This window comes from Mauremys reevesii, linkage group 1, assembly GCF_016161935.1.
Source record: "Mauremys reevesii isolate NIE-2019 linkage group 1, ASM1616193v1, whole genome shotgun sequence".
Lineage (NCBI taxonomy): Eukaryota > Metazoa > Chordata > Testudines > Geoemydidae > Mauremys > Mauremys reevesii.
Genome location: NC_052623.1, coordinates 68,946,794 through 68,971,419, shown reverse-complemented (window position 1 = coordinate 68,971,419; position 24,626 = coordinate 68,946,794). Strand labels below are relative to the sequence as shown.

The 24,626-nt window shown below is 41.5% G+C and overlaps 2 long non-coding RNA genes across 3 annotated transcripts in view; one reads left to right on the top strand and one right to left on the bottom strand.

Annotated features, from left to right (window-relative positions):
* The window catches only part of LOC120395213, a 59,626-nt gene extending 48,590 nt beyond the window's left edge, over nucleotides 1–11,036 (top strand). Inside the window, exons 2-4 of the long non-coding RNA XR_005592527.1 lie at nucleotides 3,231–3,288; nucleotides 9,460–9,543; nucleotides 10,964–11,036. This is a non-coding gene — a long non-coding RNA (uncharacterized LOC120395213). The remainder of the gene's footprint in view (nucleotides 1–3,230; nucleotides 3,289–9,459; nucleotides 9,544–10,963) is intronic.
* LOC120395212 overlaps nucleotides 1–24,626 on the bottom strand; it is a 100,739-nt gene that overhangs the window by 35,746 nt on the left and 40,367 nt on the right. For both annotated transcript variants that reach the window (XR_005592524.1, XR_005592525.1), the window contains exon 4: nucleotides 24,112–24,197. This is a non-coding gene — a long non-coding RNA (uncharacterized LOC120395212). The remainder of the gene's footprint in view (nucleotides 1–24,111; nucleotides 24,198–24,626) is intronic.

The window sequence follows — 24,626 nt, the reverse complement described above, 5'->3', positions numbered from 1 at the left end:
GGTACAGCCAATATGTTGCAGTTATACTGGAGGTTGGGTTTCACCTTGACAAATCTGATGGATGTTCTATTCAGTCAAAATGAGGGAACAATTAAATGCCCCTTCCCAGAGACCAGACTTAATGCAAACACAGCAATTGGGGATCGATTTGGTTGCAGCTCTGTGAGGATGGGTGGTTAAACAGAAAGCCAACAAGAAAGTCGGTAGAAAAGCAAACAAGTCAGGAGAAAGAAGGTGAAGCATTTTGTAGTGTGGCCCTGAGAGAAAGCCAAGAGACCTTTTGGGGGCATGGCACTGGATGAAGAGAGACTTCGAATTATGAACAAGGAAACTGCCTCTTGTTGTTCGATTCCTACTATGTTCAGGGAAACAAGACTTTGTGTATGTTCTTTGTAAATAAACTGGATTACATAAAAAAATACCTGACTTTATAATGCATTTCTCCTTCAAATAGAAACAACCTGCCACACCCTGATTATGAGCTAACTGCCCCGGCTAAAAAGGGGTAACATTTGCTTTGTATCAGTATTGATTACTACAAATAATTGGGAATTTTTAATGATTTTTTTTCTTCGAAAATGCTGATTCATTGAAACCAAACCTTTTCATGGGAAAGGGTTGATTTCAACAAATTTCTCAACTCAGAACAATTTTGAACAGTTTCAGAATTGTCAAAATGAAATGTTTCAATATGTTAAATGAAAAATGCTGGTTTTCTAGTTCAAAATAACTTTTTTTAAAAATAGGCTAATTTTAGTAATTTAAAAAAACTCAGTAAAAATAAAAAATGGCCAAAATTGAAATGAAACATTTTGATTCATCCTAATCTTTGTTTGATTGTGAAAAAAATCTGAGAATTAGACTTTTCATTCTAATTTGGGGTGGGGATATATTTTGAAACCTCAAAAAATGTTTGCAGGACAGGAAAATCATTTCTCACACTGCTCCATTGAATATAAAGTCATTTAGTTAGAGAAAGGCTCTTCCTTCTAAGAAGAGAAATAATAGAAATTAGAGGTGAAAGACATATTGGATCACCTAGTTTGTACCAGTGGCAGTGCAGGAGTTCTCCCTACAGCATATTTGCAAATGCTCTCTTCAGTCTAGTACTGAATGTCCAAAATGATGGGATTTCATTTCACCACTTTGTAACATTATCAGGATGTTCTTGTTTTTTTTAATATTTAACCTAAATCTCCCATTTCGTCCCATTGCTACTAGATATGCCACATTGTCCCAACCAGACTAGTTCTTCTCATTCCTTGGCATTTACGCCCTTCGTCATCCTACTTCTCCAGTCTGAGTCATTCATATATTTAGGAATTATTGATAAAGGAATAGCATTTATTTGGGGTGAAAGTTAAGATGGTTATGCAACCAGGAAATATGCAGTTCTTTGTAGCTGATAACAATAATGTGCTTACATTTATTATTCCTGAGCAGGCTAAGATTTAAAGCCAGGAATAGTTAAAGAAATCATAAAGACCCTGTTTCAGGAAAGATCTTAAGCAAGTGCTTGAACCCTATTGATTTCAATGTGGCTTTAACATGTGCATAAGTGCTTTCCTGAATAAGGATGATTTCCCAAATTGGGGCCAAAGTGCATGATTTTTATACAAGACATGATACACTGTTGTCACTTATGCCCTGATCCAGGAAGCTGCTCTTCCTGGGTTCCCCTGCATGCTAATTTCAATGGGATTCTGTATGGGTGGAGAGATGTGTTCATATGGAGCAGTTTACCTCATTAGGGCCTTAGAACCAGGTCCTCAAAGGCACTTAGGTGCCTAACTCCTATTGAAATCTGGGCCTTTGCAACCTTAGCTGTCTTCTCACACAAAGCTTCTTTGCTGGAAATTTCCCAGAAAGCTGAACAGGTTACAGAAATGGGGAGTCAGAAGTTTGGAAAGGTCTAACACCGGTATTGTATCATATTTCTCTGCAAAGTTTGGGGGGGTACATTTGTAGAAATGATGCTCTGCAAAATAAAATTAAATATTGTTACACATAAGAAAGCCAGAGAAGTATCCTTTTAAAAAAAAAAAAAAAAACAGAACTTCATGAACTTAAGAGAAGGTTTTCGTCTCCTCCCTAGGGATTGTTTGCGGTACAGCTTGTGCTGTTCCATGCAATAGTAGCTGGTGTGGTTGCATCTATAATTAATTTGGGTTGCAAAGGTAACAAAGAAATCATGTTTTCTATTCAGTGTAGCCACCAGCATTGGATTGAAGGCTTTTCAGTTTGAAGCCATCATAATTGTTTTGATTTTCCCCACACCTCAGGAAGGCTCCAGTCCGGCAAATGGCCCTGCCCAAGCAGAACCTTGCACCAAAGAAGTTAGCGTCTCTGAAGTCAATGGGGCTCCAGCAGGGTCCACCCACAGGGAATAGTTTGTTGTATTGGGACCTAAATGAGCTCTCAATGGTTCAACACTGGACATAAGAAATAAAATCTTGTCAGCATAAATTACTTAAATACCAACATCAGTGCTTGTCTTGCTTGTAATTCTCTCAGATCTCAGACATTCTGAATAACTGAGCTTCCAGGACTTATACCAAGTTATCTATCTCTGTCGGCTGGCATTCTGTAAATTCATATAGAAAACTATTATGTTCTACTGAACTGTTGCAGCTCCGTAGATAAAATGTTACATTTTCCACAGATTGTCCTGTCAACTTCAACCTGGAGACAGGATTTAGGACGGTTACATTTCTTTGCAGACAGACAGTTTGAGGAGATTTCTTCAGCACACTCTTCTAGTAAACCAAGACTTTTTTTTTCTTTCACTTGCTAAAGAAAAATTTGAACACATTAATTTTGATTACAAGATTGTGCTGTAACAGTTCTGGAAATGTTTCTGCAGGCCTCTGCACTATATGAAGACCCGATAAGTTGCTTTGCTGCATGGAGTAGTCACGGAGCAATTTGGCAGTAATCCCCTCATATGGTTATTATCTAATGTTTGCTCTTTCACTTCCACATGTTTGCAGGTTTGAGCTGAATTCCTTAGGAAAAAAAATCGAGAAAGACAAACATCACCCTAAATTGATAGCTCTGAAGGCTTTGACAAATGATCTACTTTTACTGGGGAAAGGGAAAAAAATGCCTAACATCTTTCTAACAGCCTGATGGTTTACTTATCTTCTGGACAAGTTTAAGTATTCTTATGGGAATCAAATTTAAAAATCCAGGGAATTGATTTATATTCTTTCACTTTATTTTTTTCTCAGAACTGCAGTAGATGAGAAATGATACAGAAGGTCTGAAAAGGTCCTCACCATATTCGGAGTAAGTTTTCATTCCAAATCTGCTGCTACGGCTAAGTATATGTTATTACACAGTTCTTAGTTCATCCACTTTCATTAGGAAACTATCAACAACAAAAAGGTCCTTTTTTTCCCCTTGCTAACTCCCACTCTGATGCTGCCAGTCAACAAGCTGCTTTTTCTGGATCTGTGTTAGCTCCTCACACTGCCGCAAACATGAAACCGTTGACTGGCACATCAGAAAGCAATGTGAATAACTCATAGTGGATCAGTTTTGACAGCATAAAATAAAGGATTTGCCCCCTTTTTGCTAATGCCTGAAGGTGTACTTGTAGAAAATAAATAAAAATAGCTTCCAGAGGTAAAGCTTTGAAGGGGAAAAATAAAGCACCATCTGTGTCAAAGGAAAAATCTGAAAAAATGTGAAGTCTGTAATGTCAGGCTCAGGCCTCAAAACCACCCCTGCTTTTTTTGAATTACATGGCCACCTGTCACAGTTGTATTTGAGCTGTACTGAAACACTAGGATGCTGTCCTGCAAATGGGATGTGTAACATTTAAATTATTTGAACGTGATAGTGGATGTGTGGGGAGAGAGGGTCTCTATATGAGAATGTGACTTTTTTTTGACAGAAACGTTGTTAAAAATCTTCAATCTTCCCTCTCCCACCCACGTCATCTAAAAATTGGATGAATATTCCCCTTTCAATAAGGCAAACACTGGATACCTTATTACAGAAGTAGAAAATGACATGAGTCCCCTTGAAACAGCAGAGTGAATTTAAGTAGGAACACTGTGACAATGGGAGGACCTTGGTTTTATATCTCACCACAGCGACTCAGTGTGACATTATTCAGCACTGACTCAGAGGAAAGATTGCCTACTGAAAACACTAGCACTCAGCGTTATGTCCACACTTTTAAAACACTACACTACACTATTGTAATGCTTTAGTGTAGACTATCTCATCAGCATAGGTAATCCATCTCCCCAAGAGGTGGTAGCTAGGTCAACAGAGGAATTCTTTCATTGACCTAGCACTGTCTACATTGGGGGTCAGGTTAGTATAGTTCTTAGAGGTGTGAAACATCCAAACCCCTGAGAGACATCGCTAGGCCATTGTAAGTTCCCAGCCCTCGTGAATCAACAAGAAAATTCTGGAGAATACCTTGGAGGCCTGATTTTCCACAGGCATTCACACCTGTGCAGAGTGCTACTGTAACCCCACTGTTACACATGTGTGTTATATGTCCCTGTCTATGCCCAAACAGGATAAGGTTAAAGCCTGGCTCTTCAGCTCAAGCTACTCATTCTTTTAGCTCAAGGTACCTGGATCAATCCCCTGTGTGTCAGCTAAGATGGTGGCGATCATACTGTCATTCTGATTTTGTTAGAGTTTAAGTGCACATGGCTGTGCAAGGGAGTAGAGCCCTTGGGTTTTACTTTTGGTTGTCCAGTGCAAATACAAGCCAGATCCAACCCTCCTTCACTTGCAAGAGCATGGTCTGAAGGGTGTATGACTGCAGCCCATAAAAAACATGTAGGAATCAAAAGACAGAGCTGCCTGTAAATTTTTGTTTGCTTGATTGTTTTGATTAAGTGAGCAAAAAGGGGCCAAGATAGAAGCTAAAATTCTTTATCAGCTTTAATAAGCTTCTCTGATTTCAGTGGTTTTCAGCATCTCCGAATGCCTTTATCATGTATTTATCACAAGCATTGTATTCGTTCCTGTATAAACCCCCAAAAATGATCCCTTCTGTAAAGAGCTTTCAAGCTAGAAGCTAGATAACTTTGGAGCCTGTAGTCCCTAAGCACAGAAGGAATAATTGCTTAGAGGGTGATGCTGCCTATAAGCTTCTTGTAAAGATTTGAATGAAAGAGGAGTGGATGACTAACAAATCTATCTTTCTATGCCTGCTCTGTTTCCTTCCATTCAAATCTGCATTTAAGCCTAGCTGCCCCCTAAAGGATGTGTCACCATTAACCAGTCCTGATCTTCCCTCCCAAATCTTATGAAATTCTCTCATTCTTTATTATACCACTGTCCATCCCTGTCACTGAGGCCCTTAACCTGGCTGTCATCTTCAACACCTCTCTTGCCCTACACATCCAAACTATGGCCAAATCCTGCTACAACTTTCTACATAACATTTTGAAGAGATATGTTTTTCTTGGTCCATTCTGTTAAAATTTTCATCCAGGCCCCTACTTACTTGTCTCTGGCCTTTTAGACATCTGTATTACCCCTCCACACACACCCTCCCACACACACTTCACATCCATGGGAACTCACCCATTCATCTGGGCATGTCACCCCATCCTTGAATTCCTCCATGGACTTTCCCTCTACCAGTGCTTCAAGTTCAAGCTCTTTGTCCTTACCTATACTGGCCTACACAATTCTTCTTCTACTTATCTATCCCTGTCTCTCATCACGTCAATCCTTACCCAGGACCTCTCTGCTCCACCAGTCATACCAGATTCAACACATTATTTGTTGTTCTTTTCCCTCAAAAACATCTTCTCATTTTCTTTCATGCAGCTTGCTATGCAGCCTATTCTCTGCGAGTGGGTAAGACCACTAGTATCTCCTCATTCACATCCTTCCTCAAGATCCATTTCTGCTGCAGTGTCTACAAGAAATTATCCTCCTAAGACATCTATGTTGTTTTAAAAGACTCCTTTGCTCTTCAAACTGTGCCTTAGCCTCATTATTAATGTTTCCCATATCTTTCTTCCTCTCTAATTCAGTTCCCCATTTGTTGTGTCATGCGTCTAGTTAGTTTGAAAGCTCTTCAGGGCCAAGACCCTGGGCTCCATCCTCAGATGGGGTTACACCACTTTACACCAACTGAGGATCTGGCCCAAAGTGTTATCTATGTTGTGAAGCACTTAGCACACTTGAGCACTATAAAATAATATATCCACCACTACAAAGATAAATCAGTATCTCTTTCTATCTGTCTGTCCTTCCTGAACAGTTTATATCCATCCATGACAGTACTCCTGTCATGTGAGTTATCCCACCAAGTCTTTATTATTCCAATCACATTATAGTTTCTTGACTGTGTCAGGACTTCCAGTTCTCCCTGCTTGTTTCCCAGACTTCTTGCATTTGTGTATAGACACTTAAGATAACTCACTGATCATCCTGCTTTCTCAGTATGAGACAGGAGTCCTCCCCTCTTGCACTGTTCTGCTCGTGCTTCCTCCCAGTATCCCACTTCCCCACTTATCTCAGGGCTTTGGTCTCCTTCCCCTGGTGAACCTAGTTTAAAGCCCTCCTCAATAGGTTAGCCAGCCTGCTTGCGAAGATGCTCTTCCCTCTCTTCGTTAGGTGAGCCCATCTCTGCCTAGCACTTCTCCTTCTTGGAACACCATCCCAGGTCAAAGAATCCAAAGCCTTCTCTTTGACACCACCTGCATAGCCATTCGTTGACTTCCATGATTCAATGGTCTCTACCCGGGCCTTTTCCTTCCACAGAGAGGATGGACAAGAACACCACTTGCGCCTCAAAGTCCTTTATCCTTCTTCCCAGAGCCATGTAGTCTGCAGTGATCCGTTCAAGGTCATTGTTGGCAGTATCATTGGTGCCCACGTGGAGAAGCAGGAAGAGGTAGCGATCTGAGGGCTTGATGAGTCTTGGCAGTCTCTCCATCACATCATGAACCCTAGCTCCTGGTAAGCAGCACACCTCTCAGTTTTCCTGGTCGGGACAGCAGATAGATGACTCAGTCCCCCAGAGGAGGGTGTCCCTGACCACCACCACCCGCCTCCTTCACTTGGGAGTGGTGGTTGTGGAACCCCCATCCTTAGGACAGTGCATTTCATGCCTTCCAATCATTGGCGTCTCCTTTTTAAACTGGGGAAGAGAGGTTTTCTGTTCCCTGAAGCTGCTTGTAATGCCCTGCTTGGTGAAACAAGAAACCTGCCTCCCCAACAATTTTTAGAAGGATTTGTTTATATTATTTATTTTACAGCATCCAAAATCCTTAGCTGGTGTACGACTGTTAGCTTCTTGAAAAGCTGAAAGTGAAAAGGCATCCACAGCAAAAAGATAGCAAAGGACTGAGACTTTTGTTTGATAACTTGTTTCCATTTGCTAGGAGCCGCGGATGGATCTGACCAGATGATTTTTAAATAACTTCTTTTTAATTATTCAGGATTTGTTCCCAAATCATCTTGACATGGCCAGTTTGTGATGAAAATAATTTCTGCCTGGGACCAATTTCAGGATGCAGAGCAGGCCATTTTTTTGTACACTGAATAGGTGAAATGGGGGAAAGGTTTGTTAAGAAATTGTCTTAGTAGAAATAAGTCCACAAGTGAATTGTTCCCTCACTGAACTCCAAGTAGAATCAGATAATGATTTATCTTTGTTGTGGTATATGGTGTCTCACGAGCTTATGTTTGGTTTTTTGTGTATATGTAATTTTCTCTCCCTCCCATTTTTTGTAATAATAGTGGGAAGAGTTAGGATAGTCTCTAGCATTCTTGCAAATTCTTTCCACAATAAAATACTGTAGAATTTAGACAAAATTTCTAAGTACTTCTGCAGATTACTATTGATTTAGCCAAAGAGAATTCTGTAATCTTGGTTAAAAAAGCAGCTAAAGGCATTGAGAAAAAAAAGTCATAGATGATTTTAAATATGTAGGAACTGGGCATTTAGGAGGCTTTCAAAAAAAATTAGATCCAAACTGTGAACTGCTTATTCATTCTGTTTAGGAGTTAGCACTTGAGTAGTATTATTGAATTAAACAGGATTGCTTGCATGAGTAAGTGCTTCTCAATGTGAGCAACAGTTCCACAATCTGTATCTTAATTCCTACTGTACGGCTAGTAGATAAAGCAGATAGGCTGCAAATTTGACTTGGAGTATGAGGAAATAAAAATATCTCTCTCTCTAAAAGACTACCTGGTCTTTTGGTCCAATCACAGATTTTAAGTAGAACTAAGTGAAAATTGTTGTTTCTGTGATGTGGGAAGTTCTGATATTTCAGTATTTGTGTTTGTCCCAAATTAGTACCCAAAAAAGTATTATAATTTTTCTCAAACAAAAAGTCCCCCAAAATTTATCCAGTATCCCAAAAATGAAATGTTTTAGTTTGCAGAAGTGATGTCATATGTTTTGTTACAACTCAGTTCAATATCAAACTTCATCTCCCTATCATGTCATATTGCATCTTGGGAACTATAGTTCAGATGCCTGGGCCCCTTTTCTTCCCTATGGGCCAGGCACCCTGGCTGGACTACATCTCCAATGATGCACTCACAGTCATGTGACTCCCATGATGCACAATGCATCTTAGTCAGAAGGAAGACTGCTATTGTGTCATGGGAAAATGTCATGTGGGACTAAGTTAGATGCCTTATAGAAGTCTTAAATATATTAGGGCAATAGTTGCCATAATCAACCAAGCATGTCATCTCACCAAAAAAGATATCAATGTTGTCTAAAAAGACCTAATTTCCATAAAACCATGTTGATTGGCATTAATTATTCTACCATCTTTTAATTCTTTACTAATTGCATCCCATATCAGCTTTTCCACGATTTCTCCTGGGATTGACGTCAGGCTAACCAGCCCATAGTTTTCCTAGTGACCTTTTTAACCATTTTAATATAGGCATGAGGTTAGCTTTTTTTCTGTCTTCTGTAACTTCCCCTGTCTTCCAAGATTTGTTAAAAATCAGTATTAATGGTTTAAAGAGATACTCAGCCAATTCTTTTAACACTCTTGGGTACAAGCTTTCTAGGTCTTGAGATTTAAAAAAGTTTAACTTTAATAACTGCTGCTTAACATGCTCCCTATTTACTGATGGAATAGAAAGTACTTTATCATCACTGTAAGATATCAGTACATCATCATGTTTCTTTATGCATATAGAACAGAAATATTTATTGAATACTGCTGCTTTTTTCTGCACTCACATGATGATTTTACCATATTTTTCTAGTATTGTGCTTGTTCCTGATATCTTTAAATAACTCTTTCTTATTACCAGTAGAGGTAAGAAATAACTATTTCTTCTTCTTATCATTTCTTACCTCTAATGGCCACAGACTTAGTACCTTTAGCTTTCCTTATCGAATGTCTGCATTTTCTAACTACTGATTTGTGCTCATTGCTATAATCTTTTCCATTTGTTAATTTTTTTATTGCTTCCTTCACTTTCCTTGTTAACCAGGATGGATTTTAAACTCAAGATGCCTCCTTTCATCATGGAGGAGTAGATGGGGCTATGCACTTGTTCACAACTTCTCAAGAGCAGGTGAAACTCCCATCCAATCAACTTGATGACCAGAGGACCTGGGGTAATGTGGAGATGCTGTAATTTGCTGCAGGTATAGATGAGTGGCAAAATGACTACCCTTACTCCCAGAGCAAGGAGGAAGAAGGTCAAGAATTGTGACTCAGAAATGTGTCTGAGTCACAGCACGTCATTGGGCTAGTCCAGGGATGGTGCACTTATACCCCACCCTTTATTCAGGGCAAGGCCTATAGTTATAATCTAGTTTTTGGAATACAGTAACTCCTCACTTAAAGTTGTCCCAGTTAACATTGTTTCATTGTTACGTTGCTGATCAATTAGGGAACATGCTCATTTAAAGTTGTGTAATGCTCCCTTCTAACGTCGTTTGGCAGCCACCTGCTTTGTCTACTGCTTGCAGAAAGAGCAGCCCCTTGCAGCTACCTGCTGGGGGCTTGGAACCAGGGTGGATCAGCAGCTCCCTATCAGCTCCCCACTCCCCTAAGTTTCCTGTGCAGCAGCTGCCTGCAGTTCAGTTGTGTCCCTCCCGCTACTGCCATGTGCTGCTCCTGCCCTCTGCCTTGGAGCTGCTCCCTGAGACTCCTGCTTGTTGTGTCAGAGAGTGGGGGAGGGAAGAAAGAGGGGGGCTAATGTCAGGGTGTCCCCTTTCCCCCCTGCTTCTGCTCCCCGCTTACCCCATCTTCCATAGAGCAGGGCTCTGGACCGAGGGAGCTTGCAGCAGCTGCGGTCTCAGCAAGCTGATCTAATTAACAGGGCAGTGTCATTAAGGGAAATGTGCATATCTCCCTCCATTCCTGCTGCCTTGCAGCATGAAAGAGTTAACCCTTGAGGGCTCAGCCAATTGCTAGTTCATCATTTAGCAGTAAGGGAAATATCCCACCCTCTGACTCCTCCACCTCAACCAAGCTTCACAATCATCATCATTGTGTATCAGTATTAAATTGTTTGTTTAAAACTTATACTCTGTGTGTGTGTGTGTGTGTGTATATATATATATATATATATATATATATAATATAGTCTTTTGTCTGGTGAAAAAAAAATTCCCTGGAACCTAACCCCCTCATTCACATTAATTCTTATGGGGAAATTGGATTCGCTTAACACCATTTCGCTTAAAATCGCATTTTTCAGGAACATAGCTACAACGTTAAGTAAGGAGTTACTGTACAGGATACATTTTTATTACAGGTGACTAGAAAGTATATCTTCATTTGGCTATGAATGCTACCTGTTAAAATATAGAATTGTCTCAAATATTTATATATATGGTTTAAAATTTTTAATTATTTAACTGAAAGGGACTGAGCAGCTTTTCACTGTTGCTCTTTCTATAAAATACTATTTTCCAGTACCCAAACACAAATGGAATAATTTAAATCTAGTGATAGAATGATCAGTGACTGTTATTATTTAATAGTGAAGAGGAGAATGTGAAGAACAATTGAGAAAGCCAGTTCTCCTACCGTCAAAGAAGAGAAAGCAGATGTACAGGACTGAATTTCAGTCCTTTTCAACTAAGAAATTCAATGTAAGTATAAAAGGAAACTGTCTAAAGGGATTACGTATTCAGTGTGCTACATAAACTATTAAAATATATTATCATATAGAGAGATATATTGTACATGATATTACAAAACACAAAAATTACCAAAAAAGGGGCTAACATATTTATGATGTGTACATTTTATTTAATTATTTAGAACACACGTGTTCATTGGCCACGCACCTAGGCACACTTTGATCTTCAAAAACTTAATTAGCATGAAATAATTAAAAACAGAATGCTGGCAGCAAAGCAGACAATACCCAAATCAATTAACATACACCACAAAAAATACCTCCTTAAGAACACCATCCACAGCTATTTAGATACAGGGGGCCGATTCTCTTTAAACTTTTACACTGGTGTAATTCCATTGCCTTCAGTGGAGTCACTCCTGATTTACACTGATATACATGAGCGGAAAGTTTAGCTCCAGGTATCTTCAATCCAAACAGGGGCTGTGGAGCAGCATTTAAAGTGGGGTGGGGGTTGGTTCCTGCCCCTGAGGAGAGGGAGACCCTGGAGGAGGGGGGTTGGAGAGCGAGCCCACCCCACATTCACCCTGCAGTGACTCCTGGCCTGGTTCCCTGCTCTAGCTCATTGGTTCTCGCCACAGTGTGAAGACAAGGCCATTCCTCTGCTATGCCCTCCCCCCTTTCTGGCTCTGGTGCTGCCAGATTTCCTTCCTTGAGCTGCGCTGTAGTAGGCCAAAAGTGGTCAGGCTTTGGCCCAGGTTTCCCTCCACTCCAGCTCCATGGCCTATGACTCCAAATCCCTAATAAAGCAAAACCCTACTTATACAGATGCACCTTGTATCCTGCGTGGAAATTCAGGACTGAAATAACTTGGTGGATCTCAGTTGTTGGGAGAATATGTACCAGAAGGGGAGAAGTGGAAAGGAAGTTTTTAAGGAAGCCCAAATCAAGAGCACAAAGGACTTTGCATGTCTTATTTGCTTTCAGAATGTTCACTTACAGATCATGGCTCACCGGTGTAATAAGCTGAATTCAGCAACCAATTCTAAGCAAGCAGACTGACATATTTTGTTCTAGCTGCAGTTTCTGGATGCAATCCAGTGGCAGAAAAACATATCACATTTTCCTAGTTAATTGCAAATGAAAAACACGACCAGTTGGCATAGATGCTATTTCAGCTTCCAGGGACATAGAAAAGTCCAAGAGAGCCAGAAGTATGGGAGAGGGAGAGGTTGCAGAAGATACAGAGTGCAGTTGGAGAAGCAATATGAGAGGGATTCCACCAAGTGCTGGGAGATGAAGGGAGCAGGAGATGAAAAGGTTGGAGTGGTGGCACATTCCAGGGGAGCAGGGGAATGCGAAGAGAAGACAGTGGTGATGATGAGCTCTGAAAGGAAGAGAGGCCTTGTCTATACTACCAAATTTTGTCGACAAAAACTGCCTCTTGTCAACCAAACACACTGTGTTGCATACACACTGTGATGCAACTTTTGTTCGGAAAAACGCCAGGTTTTGGCAACAAAATACAGCCACCCCGATGAGAGACATACATCTTTTTCCTCTGCATTTTTCTCGACAAAGTACCAATGTAGACACCACACTTGATTTCATCGCTTTAATTGGACTCCAGGAGCTGTCCCACAATGCCCATCATGACCGCTCTGGTGAGCAGTTTGAACTCCACTGCCCTGCAGCCAGATAAACAACTATCCACCCCTCCCACTTAGAAGCCCCAGGAATTTTTGAAATTCCATTTCCTGCTGGCTCGGCAAGGAGAGATCTCGTTGTATCTTCCCAGGTGACAATGGTGGGTTATCGCACCAAATGCTCTCCCACTTGGACCAGTGCAGAGCTGCTGGATCTGATCAGTATATGGGGAGAGGAGGCTGTGCAGTCCCAGCTGCGCTTGAGATGTAGGAGTTGGCATCCTATGGGCACATTTCTCGAGGCTTGTGTGAAAAGGGCTCTGATCAGGACACACTGCAGTGCAGAGTGAAGATAAAGGAGCTGAAGCAGGCATACCATAAGGCAAGGAAGGCAATCCATCGCTTCAGTGCTTCACCTAAGACCTGCTGGCTTTATAAGTAGCTGGACGCTATCCTCGATGGCAACCCCACCTCCACCACCAAGAGTCCCGTGGATACTTCGGCAGAAAGAGGATGGAGTTATTGATGAAGAGGTGTAGTTAGATAACGATTTGCAGCTCCAATGCAGGCAGCCAGGAACTGTTCTCCACTCCAGAGAGGTCTAGTCAGTCTCAGCAGTTGCTCTCCAGTGAGCAAGAAGCAGGAGAGGAGATGCCTGGTAAGTGGCTGTGGTTTGTGTAGTGTGGAGGTGGGTTCAGGGTACAGAAATGTGGGAGGCTGGCTGTGTTTCTCTGTGCTGGACATTTCCCTGTGTAGCAAATTGGTACGGTAGAACAGGGTGTTGGTGCATGCCAAGATCTCACAGGAATTCTCCAGAGAGATCTCCAAGAAAGTTTTCTCGAGGTACTCGGCAATCCTCTGCTGAAGGTTCCAGCTTCCAGCTTTGTTCCTTCCCCCTTCCTTTGTAGGAAACTTTCCCATGCCATTCGGCAATCACTTATGCAGGGAGCAAAGTGACACAAAGGTGAGCAGCATAGGGAGCAGGGCGGAAGCCACAAGCATGGAGTAGATGTGCCCTCATTTCCCTGCTTACCCTTAGCAGTGAGATGTCTGCTAGAATGATCCCTGTCTGTGGAAAAGTGTGGGAGAATTTTAGAATGTTTCCCCTAGTATGTTGCACCACACCCTTACAAGGAGTGTGGGCTCTTTTCCCCATGTTGAGTGCCTGTCCCCCCGCTAACACTTACAAACTTTGGGTGTTCGCAGAGATGTGTGCCTGGCAAAGGTCACTGAGAAAGTGATTGCTATGTTGCAAAAGGTGTATTTAACTGAAATGTTTCAATGCTGTAGGCGAATTTAAAAATCCCGCTTCTGTGCGTTCTCCCCTCTGCTTCAGCAGTTGTGGCTTTCAGAGCACCCCATGCACCCCGGCCAAGCATCTCCACCAGATAAGAAAGCATGCAAGATGCAGCAAATATGACACATTCTGGGAGGTACTGCAGTGTTCCAATGCAGAAAAAAGGGAATGCAAGAAGTGTTGGGAAGCTGAACATCAGGACAGAAAAGAGAATCAGGAGTTTGTTAAGGATGCAAATGAGCAGATGATTAAAGTAATGGAGGACCAAAAGCAGATGCTGAAGTCCTAATAATACCGCAGACTGAGCAGATCCATGCCCGCCCTCCCCTGCAGCACATTCAGAACTCTTTTCCATGCCCACCCCAAACTCCACACGCACATTCCTTTGCACCATCCGGGACTCTCGGTTTCCTCTTCACCCCACCCTCTCAGACAACTTTCACAATGATAGCTGGACCTACATATAGTTGTAAAAGTCTACCCTTCCCTGGTTCCTCCTTTCCCATTGAACATGTGTGTGTTTGTGTGTGCTGTTTAGGGTGACCTGATGTCCTGATTTTATAGGGACAGTCCCAGCTTGGGGGGCTTTTTCTTATATAGGCACCTATTACCCCTCACCCCCATCTGAATTTTTACACTGTCTATCTGGTCACCCTAGTGCTGTTTCTTGTGCAGTAAAAGCAAAGCTTTTGAATGGTAACGCATCTTTATTGGTTTTCTACTAATTGAGATAGCAGGCACTACCAATACATGCATAGGCCTTTTAATCATTTGCTTACAGGAATGTAAGCCCCAAAATGTCACCATTGCTTCCTAGGAAAACTAAATGTAATCAGGGGCAGCTCCAGGCCCCAGCACGCCAAGTGCGTGCTTGGGGCGGCATGCCGCGGGGGGAGCTCTGGCGGTGCAGCAGGCAGGCTGCCTTCAGTGGCTTGCGTGCAGAGGGTCCGCTGGTCCCGCGGCTTCAGAGGGCCTCCCGCAGGCGTGCCTGCGGAGGGTCCGCTGGTCCCGCGGCTTCAGAGGACCTCCCACAGGCGTGCCACGGGACCAGCAGACCCGTCGCAGGCAAGCCGCCGAAGGTAGCCTGCCTGCTGTGCTTCGGGCCGCAAAATGCCTAGAGCCGCCCCTGCGCGTAATGTAACATTGAAGCACCAATCACAGAGATATACGTTAGTGGTTCTCATTTTCCAAGTGTTGCCTCAAAGTCTCCCTGATTCAAATTGCCCCGCTCTGGACTCCTCTGATAGCTCTGGTATCTGTCTGCTCAAAATCAGCAGCCAAGCGGTCTGTCTCAGCACTACACCCCTGAGCAAACCTTTCACCCTTGGCTTCACAGAAATTATGCAATGTACAGTACGCAGATATGACCATGCGAATATTATCCTCATTAAGGTCTAACCTGCCATTGTCAGCGCACCTTTAATCTGCCAAAAGCACATTCAACTGTCAGTCAGCACCTATTCAGCCTGTTGTTGAACTGTTCCTTACTGCTGTCCAGGTGTACCCTAAGTGTTCTCCATTATGAGGTCTAGGAGACAGACAAAATGTCATCCAGTCAGAGATCAGTGAACCTCATGGTACTTACGCATAACTTTCATTAGGATCAATGGACATTACATTGGTTTAACACCATTAAAAAGACAATAGTTGCCACACTTGTAGATGAGCTAGTGTAATTATTTCCCATTCAGTATATACAGAAATACTGATATGTCACATAACACTAACTACTATTAAATCACTGCTCTTTTAAATGGTGAAACTCTGTACCCACCCTGATTTAAAGAAACATAGGCTGGATTCTCCCCTCAGTTACACCTAGTTACAGCCCTGAAAACTAAGGGCAGAATTAGGTATGAGTATTTTCATCACTGAAAGATCTAATTCCACACTCCTTACAAAGGCTGTTAACAAAGTGATTTGTGTGTTAGTTTTTTGACCAAATTCTAGTTTATTAGTGTTGATTAGTCTGTAGGACGTATTTTACCTTTGTCAAACATTTTTCCATGCCACAACATTTAGAAATCTACAAGAAACATCAACTTTCCAGAATGTATTACTGCTGGAAGACAAAACACATCACTGAATCAATTTGCTCCAAACTGTTACTGTGACCCCGTATTATAGCTTCAAACATTAGGCTCCAAATAGATACAAGTAATATTTCCAATGATAGGATGGATGCCTTCCTCACCAAGAATGTTTTCAAGGAGACAGATAATAGGGTTCCTTGGCACGATAGTATAAGATCTTCTTAGAGTCAAAAATATTGTTTTTGTCATCAGTGAGGACGTAAGTGGGAGAATACAGTTGTGGCTTGCAATGACAATAGCCATGGGAAGTCAGGGGAAAAAACAAGGTCCTTTACAAAGCAAGAAAAGGGTAGACTTGCCTCTCTTGACACATTACACAACTGGCGTCAGATCTAACAACTTGGGCTTAAGCATCAGGCATTGATAATAGAGGTTTGCTACTATTTTGACAAAGGGTCCTGCTCAAAGAAATTAAGAACAAAACTAAGTAACTATGCAGTATTTTCCTCTACTTTCTATAAAAAAAGAAAAAGTTATGACTAAAGTAAACCAAACACCACAACAAACTAACAGCTGGCACTTTATGGTACATACAGTGAGATGGCCATTAAGGCAACTGCACAAGTAACAGATTTATTTTATGTTTTTGATATAGTGACAACTAATTAAGTCAGAGAACCTGAGACAGAAAAAGAGCTAGTTCATTGAACCAAGAACAACCAAACTGGAACTGGAATGACAACTTAAAATTAGTAGATATATGTTTAGGGCAATGTACAATATTTTTTTTAAAAAAAATCTGTTTCTCTGATAAATGATATGACAAAAATAAAGCTAATTTCTCTGTGGTTCATTGTGGGAATCGACTGAAAAAAAGTCAAGTTATGGACTGCCTTCCTCAAGAATGAGAGGATTACTGTATTGTTGCTATAGATTTACTTCCTATGCCATTTTTCTTTTACAGAAGAAACTAGGAGGCCTTTGTTGACTGGAGAACTAAATATTTTTCCTCATCTCTGAAGCTGATTCATTTGTCTGCCTTTTCTTTTGCTCCTCTTTTCGTTCCTTCCTGTATTCATTTTTCTGTAAATCTTTATCGTTCCCTTAAACTGCCTTCATAGGCATAATCATTTTAAAAAAAAGTAATCCTCATTTAGAGGCTGATCCACACCCCATTGTTTAGTGTTTCCACTGACTTCTATGGGCTTTGAATCAGACCCTTAGTGTTAGATGTTGTTTTTAAGCCCCACTTCAGCAAAGCACTTGAGCACAGTGCAGCTCAGCCCAAGTGCTGTCTAATTTAATTTGGAGAACCAAAGCGATACAACAAATGAAGAGGAAGTGCGGCGCATGTTTGCAAGGTTTTGATATTGCCTACTACATGTACTTTTCATTGCATGTAGTGAATGTGACTGATAGTAGTTGTTCAATTGAGGCCATGGATGTTGAATGATATTTTTGGCACCTAGAACTGGTTGATCTGGATCCAGTCTACTGAGAATATTTCTGATCTCAGACAAATTAATTGGGATCATTTGGGCAGATAAAAAACAAACTGGGGAAACATTTTGCACCAACAAAATGTTAATGCAGCCTCAGACTTGCACAGTGCCCTCTCTGTGCTGTGGAACCCTCCTTTAGGGACAGTCCAGTGCAGTGGTGGGCAACCTGCAGCCTGTCAGGGTAATCCACTGGCAGGCTGCCAGACAGATTGGCTGTGCAAATGTAAACACCCGCAGCTCCCAGCAGCCGCGGTTCACCACTCCCAGACAATGGGAGCTGCGGGAAGCAGCGTGGGCCACAGAGACATGCTGGCCACCACGTCCCACAGCTCTCATTGGCCGGAAACGGCAAACTGTAGCCACTGGGAGCTGCAGGTGGCTGTGCAAATGTAAACAAACTGCCTGGCGGCTCGCCAGCAGATTACCCTGATGGGCCGTGTGCAGCCCCCGGGTTGCAGGTTGCACACCACTGCTCCAATGTCATACTAACATGGAAAGCCTTGGCAATGCAAGTCTATTGGAGCCATACTGCCAAGAACTGGACGGGGTTACCTGGGGACACAAGAGCCTGGAGGATCTGGGAGCTGAATCCCTTTCTCCTTCTGCAGAAATTCAATTTCTTCACTGCAATGACCCCTGCCATGGGAAAACCCACAGGAGGGAGAGATCTGGCAGAGAATAAGGGTATGTCTACACTACGGGATTATTCCAATTTTACATAAACTGGTTTTGTAAAACAGATTACATAAAGTCGAGTGTACGCGGCCACACTAAGCACATTAATTCGGCGGTGTGCGTCCATGTACCGAGGCTAGCGTCGATTTCCGGAGCATTGCACTGTGGGTAACTATCCCGTAGCTATCCCATAGTTCCTGCAGTCTCCCCGCCCATTGGAATTCTGGGTTGAGATCCCAATGCAAAAACAATGTCGTGGGTGATTCTGGGTAAATGTTGTCACTCAATCCTTCCTCCGTGAAAGCAACAGCAGACAATCATTTTGTGCCCTTTTTCCCTGGATTGCCCTGGCAGACGCCATAGCATGGCAACCATGGAGCCCGTTTTGCCTTGTCACTGTCACCGTATGTGTACTGGATGCTGCTGACAGATGTGGTACTGCAGTGCTACACAGCAGCATTCATTTGGCTTTGCAAGGTAGCAGAGACGGTTACCATCCCTATTGCACCATCTGCCATTGTAAATTGGCGATGAGATGATGGTTATCAGTCGTATTGTACGTTTGCTGCTGTCATGGTTGCTCCTGGCTGGCCTCGCTGAGGTGGGCCGGGGGCGCATGGACAAAAATGGGAATGACTCCCCAGGTCATTCCCTTCTTTATGTTTTGTCTAAAAATAGAGTCAGTCCTGCCTAGAATATGGGGCAAGTGTACTAGAGAACCAGAGAGCACAGCCGCTCCGGGTCAGAGCCCCAGAGATCCCGCAGAAATGATGAGCTGCATGCCATTCTAGGGGGTGCCCCTGCAACAACCCCACCCATTGCTTCCCTCCTCCCACACCCCTCCTGGGCTACCGTGGCAGTGTCCCCCCATTTGTGTGATGAAGTAATAAAGAATGCAGGAATAAGAAACACTGACTCCCGCTGCTATGATAGTCCAGGCAGTAAAGAATCTTTTCTTTAGATATGAAAGGGGGGTGCTGATAGAGCTCAGCCTCTAGATGCTATGATGAGGACGGTTACCAGCCGTTTTGTACCATCTGCCGGGAATGACCGGGAGTCATTCCCATTTTTACCCAGGCGACCCCGGCCGACCTCACCAAGGCCAGCCAGGAGCATTCATGGGCTGCTGCTGCTGATGGATAGCAGTCATATTGTACCATCTGCCACCGGGAAGGGGATGCTGGTGTTCAGCGCTGCAGCACCCCGTCTACCAGCAGCATGCAGTAGACAGGGTGACATTGAAAAAAAGGCGAGAAACTTTTTTTTTTCCCCTTTTCTTTCGGGGGGGAAGGGTGTAAATTGACGACATATACTCTGAAACACCCGGGAAAATGTTTTTGACCCTTCAGGCATTTGGAGCTCAGCCAAGAATGCAAATGCTTTTCGGAGACTGCGGGGACTGTGGGATAGCTGGAGTCCTCAGTAACCCCTCCCTCCCTCCCTGAGCATCCATTTGATTCTTTGGCTTTCCATTACACTTGTCACACAGCACTGTGCTGTGGACTCTGTATCATAGCCTGAAGATTTTTTCAAATGCTTTGGCATTTCATCTTCTGTAACGGAGCTCTGATAGAACAGATTTGTCTCCCCATACAGCGATCAGATCCAGTATCTCCCATACGGTCCATGCTGGAGCTCTTTTTGGATTTGGGACTGCATCGCCACCCGTGCTGATCAGAGCTCCACGCTGGGCAAACAGGAAATGAAATTCAAAAGTTTGCGGGGCTTTTCCTGTCTACCTGGCCAATGCATCTGAGTTCAGATTGCTTTCCAGAGCGGTCACAATGGTGCACTGTGGGATACCACCCGGAGGCCAATACCGTCGATTTGCGGCCACACTAACCCTAAGCCGACATGGCAATACCGATTTCAGCGCTACTCCCCTCACTGGGGAGGAGTACAGAAATCGGTTTAAAGAGCCTTTTATATTGATATAAAGGGCTTCATTGTGTGGACGGGTGCAGGGTTAAATCGGTTTAACGCTGCTAAATTCGGTTTAAACGCGTAGTGTAGACTAGGCCTAAGACAATAGAAAAAGATTCAGATACAGTAGGAAACTGAATACATTCTTTGAGCGTCTTCTCTACTAGTTCCCAGATTGGTCTCTGTACAGTGAACCATTTCAAAACTACATCACTTTGAAAGAAAAAATGAGGTCGATTCTATCACCCTTTAAACAAAAATCAAATAAATAAATGCAAATTTCTCTCACTCTATTTTATGCACAAACCTATTCACAGAGTTATAGTTAAGGGATTTTTAAAAGTTTACAAATCTCATTATCAGCAATGATTAAACATGGATGGTTAACCCCGGAGATGAATTTGAAAAGAATGCTAAAGCAGTGAACGTTTGCCTCCAGATAATCAAGCCTAGAAAACAGAGTGTAAAGAATATTTGTGTACATTCCAAGTAATTCCAAACTGTACCATTTTTCCAGGCATAGTGAAGCATTGAACAAGTGGATAACTAACAACTTATTTCTAATTTAGCAGTATTGACAAATAGAAATTTTCTATATTTGGATGAATATTTTCAGTTTTCAGAGGAAAATCGAAAACTTGGGGGTGGGGGAGTATGAAGAGTTTTCTGCTGAAAACAGAGAGCTTGTGAAAAATTTCATTGACTCAAAAATCCCAGTTACCATTGAAAAAATCATTTTGGTAAAAAAATGTTTTGACCAGCCCTACTTGTAACTGTTTCTTCCAACTTGGCTACAGTTGTACTATTCCCACACCTTTGAATTTGTCTTAAGAAGTACATGTGTTATTCAGTGAATATCTAGGTTAGTGAGGTTCGTGTCTACCAGTAAGATGAATGCAAATAGTACATTTACATTTCTAGATTTTGTAGAAATCAGTCTCAACAATGTCAATATTAGTGGCTTTCAATCTGAACAGAACTGTACAGTGATTTTTTTTCCTTCTCCAGGTAACAGACTGTAAAAAGAAAAATCACCTTGTGTAGGCACATGTCAGCACAGCTAGCAGGTAGTCAGACTCTGTCCCACAGAAATGATCTGCGATATCTGATATATGAATGACACTAGGTTGCAGTAGAGAACAAACAGACTACTTCTCATGACCTGTGTCTATGTTTTGCTAAGAGAGAAAAAGACAAATGTAATAGTTTTGGCCCTGGTACATATTGTTCTCAAGATAAGGTGCTGGTTATTCCATAGCTCATATTAGTGATAACCTGTCCATATTGTCCTTGTAGGAAGAGGAAGAGGAAGAGTTATGCCAATATTCTCACAAATGGTATTTCTGCCCCTGCAGAGCTCAACATTTTCTGGGCAGCGACATGTGAAGACTCAGAAGTATGCTTACTGTTCTGACATAAGTTGTCATGCAGTCATATTGTTCACCTTGGCCACTATAAAGTCAAAGTCTAAAATTGCACAGGAAGCAAAAATCAAAACAAATTTAAAAAAAACGCCATGAGTGGTCAAAAGAACATTTTTTAGGATGTTGGTGAATGTCAATTTTTTTCTTAGGACCCAGGTGAATCAAATTCTCCAAGATATCCATTTTTAGATGCATATACTGACATTTTCAGGAAGAAAGAAAGAAAAAGATATTCTGAGCACAAAATAAATTACTGCAGTAAGGATTGTTAAAATTTACTGAACACAGCAAAACTAGCATTTGCAAACAAATATTTGTATTCTGAAAAGCAGATAATTTCAGCCACGTGTGGTATTTTATGTTCACTATTTCCTCACATATCCATATATGAAGAAGCTGTTCGCATTTTACTGTTAATAGTTAATTATCTTCCTGTTTAATAATTTTCAGTCTCCCAGTCAAGGAACTGAGGCAATACCTTGCAACTTAGACACTGTCACACATCATGAATAGTAAATAGTCAAAATGAACAGTTTGCCAATATCTTTGGGGTGAAAATTGTTCACCCAAAGTTTTTGGAGAATACATGTGAAGAACAAAAAGCATGGGCAGAAGCCAGGATAAGTTCAAAAATGATCTATGAGCAGGAAGAAGTAGTGATTTTCTTCAGATAACATATTCACAATAAATAATCTGACCAGCTCTTTTCATTGCTAATAAAACAACTTCATTATATTACACTAAGTCTGATCCTTCTCCTCTTACACACATGCAGATCACTTCTCACACAAAAAGTAATGTTGATTCAGCCCATAGACTGGGAAGGAGCAGCATATGCTGCAGCCCATACAGTGGCTCCAGATTGAGGAGTGGTTTTCACCTCCCAAAGCATGCACACACACTCACTTCAACCACAAACATGATTACTTCCACAAATTTCATTACTCAGGCTTTGGGCAGATGAAGTAAATTTCATGGAGTGAATGATGCATTTTTTAATTATGTAAGTATCTGATGACTTCAAAGATGTGTTAGATAAAAAGAATAACTAAATGATGATTTCTAAACATTAGAGAACATTTTCTCACTGGGAACATGAAATAGCATCAGCTTTTTATTTATCTTTTAATTTATATCTTATGATCACTCTTACATAAAATCTATGTCTCTTATAGATTTCTGATTGAAGTTGTTAATTTATTAGCATTTTGTGGAATATGTTTTGCACATCCATACCAGGCACCTTTCCATGTTATTTTTATCATTGGATGTCATATTTACACACTCAATATGTGATGGAATTTTTGTTGTTGTCTCTCTCACACACGTCACCTACTGTTAATTATTATTTTATTAAATTAGATTTTTCTGGCTTTCTGAAAGGGAAACTGAAAATTGTAATTTGTGTATATTTTTTAGTAATTTCTGTACTGTAATTGAGCACTTTTGTCCATGGTCTTAGTATTTATACATATATAAATAAAATACTCAAATACCCATCCATGTTTATTGTTTCAGTGACTCAATATGAGACAATCTACAAATAAAGATGATATTAGATCTCTAACTGCCAGCCCTGTAACTCACGTTGAGGCCTGAAAGTTGGTCTTTTTTTTTCCCCCCAGAGTTGCACATCACCACCAGTAATATATATTCTACAAATAGAATTTAGTGAACAAGACTGTGGATGCACAAACAAGAATACAATCCAGCTCCATTTCTGTCAGCAGGGTTGGCTCCACAGTACTAATAATATTAATTAAAAACAGAACAGAATATTTTATTCCCCAAAGTAAGGAGATAAGACGACCTCACTGATATAAGAACCTAAATGTAGATTTACATGTAGACACCCTAATTAGTATGTTTTGGCCTAAGTGATTTACACAAGGCCAGAGGAAATCAGAATCAGAACCAGCATTAGAATTCAAGAGTTTGTGAGTACTACTCCTCAGCCCAATCCATTAGGTGACCTTTTCTTCAGCACATTCTTTTCAGATGAGCTGAGTGAAGATTTTTCCAGATGGGATCAACCATTATTTGAAAGAAAGATGTTACAGTATTACAGTCCCAAATGCTCTGATGACAATAATATTACTGCACTATTTTGATTTTTTACTGCAGCATACTGCAGTATTGTCTTTGGAAGAGATTTGTCTATATGGATATTCTTGAGTTTTAATTGCTTTAAGGATACAGTTAAACAGCATCATAATGGGGGAGGTGGGGGCAATGAGTATTAATAATGAATACTTGTAACAGTTAAAGCTGCCTGCTGCATCAGAGTAGCTGGCTCAGAAAGTGCTAAATTAATGACCTGCGTCCAGCGCACTATGTCCCTCATGAGCTGGAGAAGTTTGTTCTCTGGCGTACCCTGGAGTATTTTCTAGTGGTGTGAAGAGAGGCATAAATTTTACAGGCATTATATCCTTCTCATAAAATGCCTGAACTAGTTCGTTTTTGTCTGAGCAACGATGCAAGACAGAGGAAGCTGGCCAGCTACAATGCATATGGAATCACTTTGAAAGAAATCTCTATTTCACATACCTTCCTTATGTCCGAGATTCTACATTTAAGAGGTATCCAGCCATTCTGTGTAAATGTTGGTGATAAGCTCAGTTCTGGCAGTTGTTCTGAGGTGGGAATATGAAGATTAGGATGGCCCAAATGAATTTCATGAATATTTTGAAGACTGTAGGAACTATCAGTAGCAATGTCAAAGGATCTCGGGGACCAGAAAACATAAACAACTATTAAGTTCCATCTTAATATCGGAAGTTGAAACTTTGTTAAGAAATGTAAAAGAGCTGCTGTACTTGCATCACTATTATCATTCTTATTATGTAAACATCTGCTGGAACAAAGGAACAGACTTTTAAATATCAGGCTGTTATTCATCAGAGGGGTAGCCGTGTTAGTCTGGATCTGTAAAAGCAACAAAGAATCCTGTGGCACCTTATAGACTAACAGACGTTTTGAAGCATGAGCTTTCGTGGGTGAATACCCACTTCTTCGGATGCAAAGAAGAAGTGGGTATTCACCCACGAAAGCTCATGCTGCAA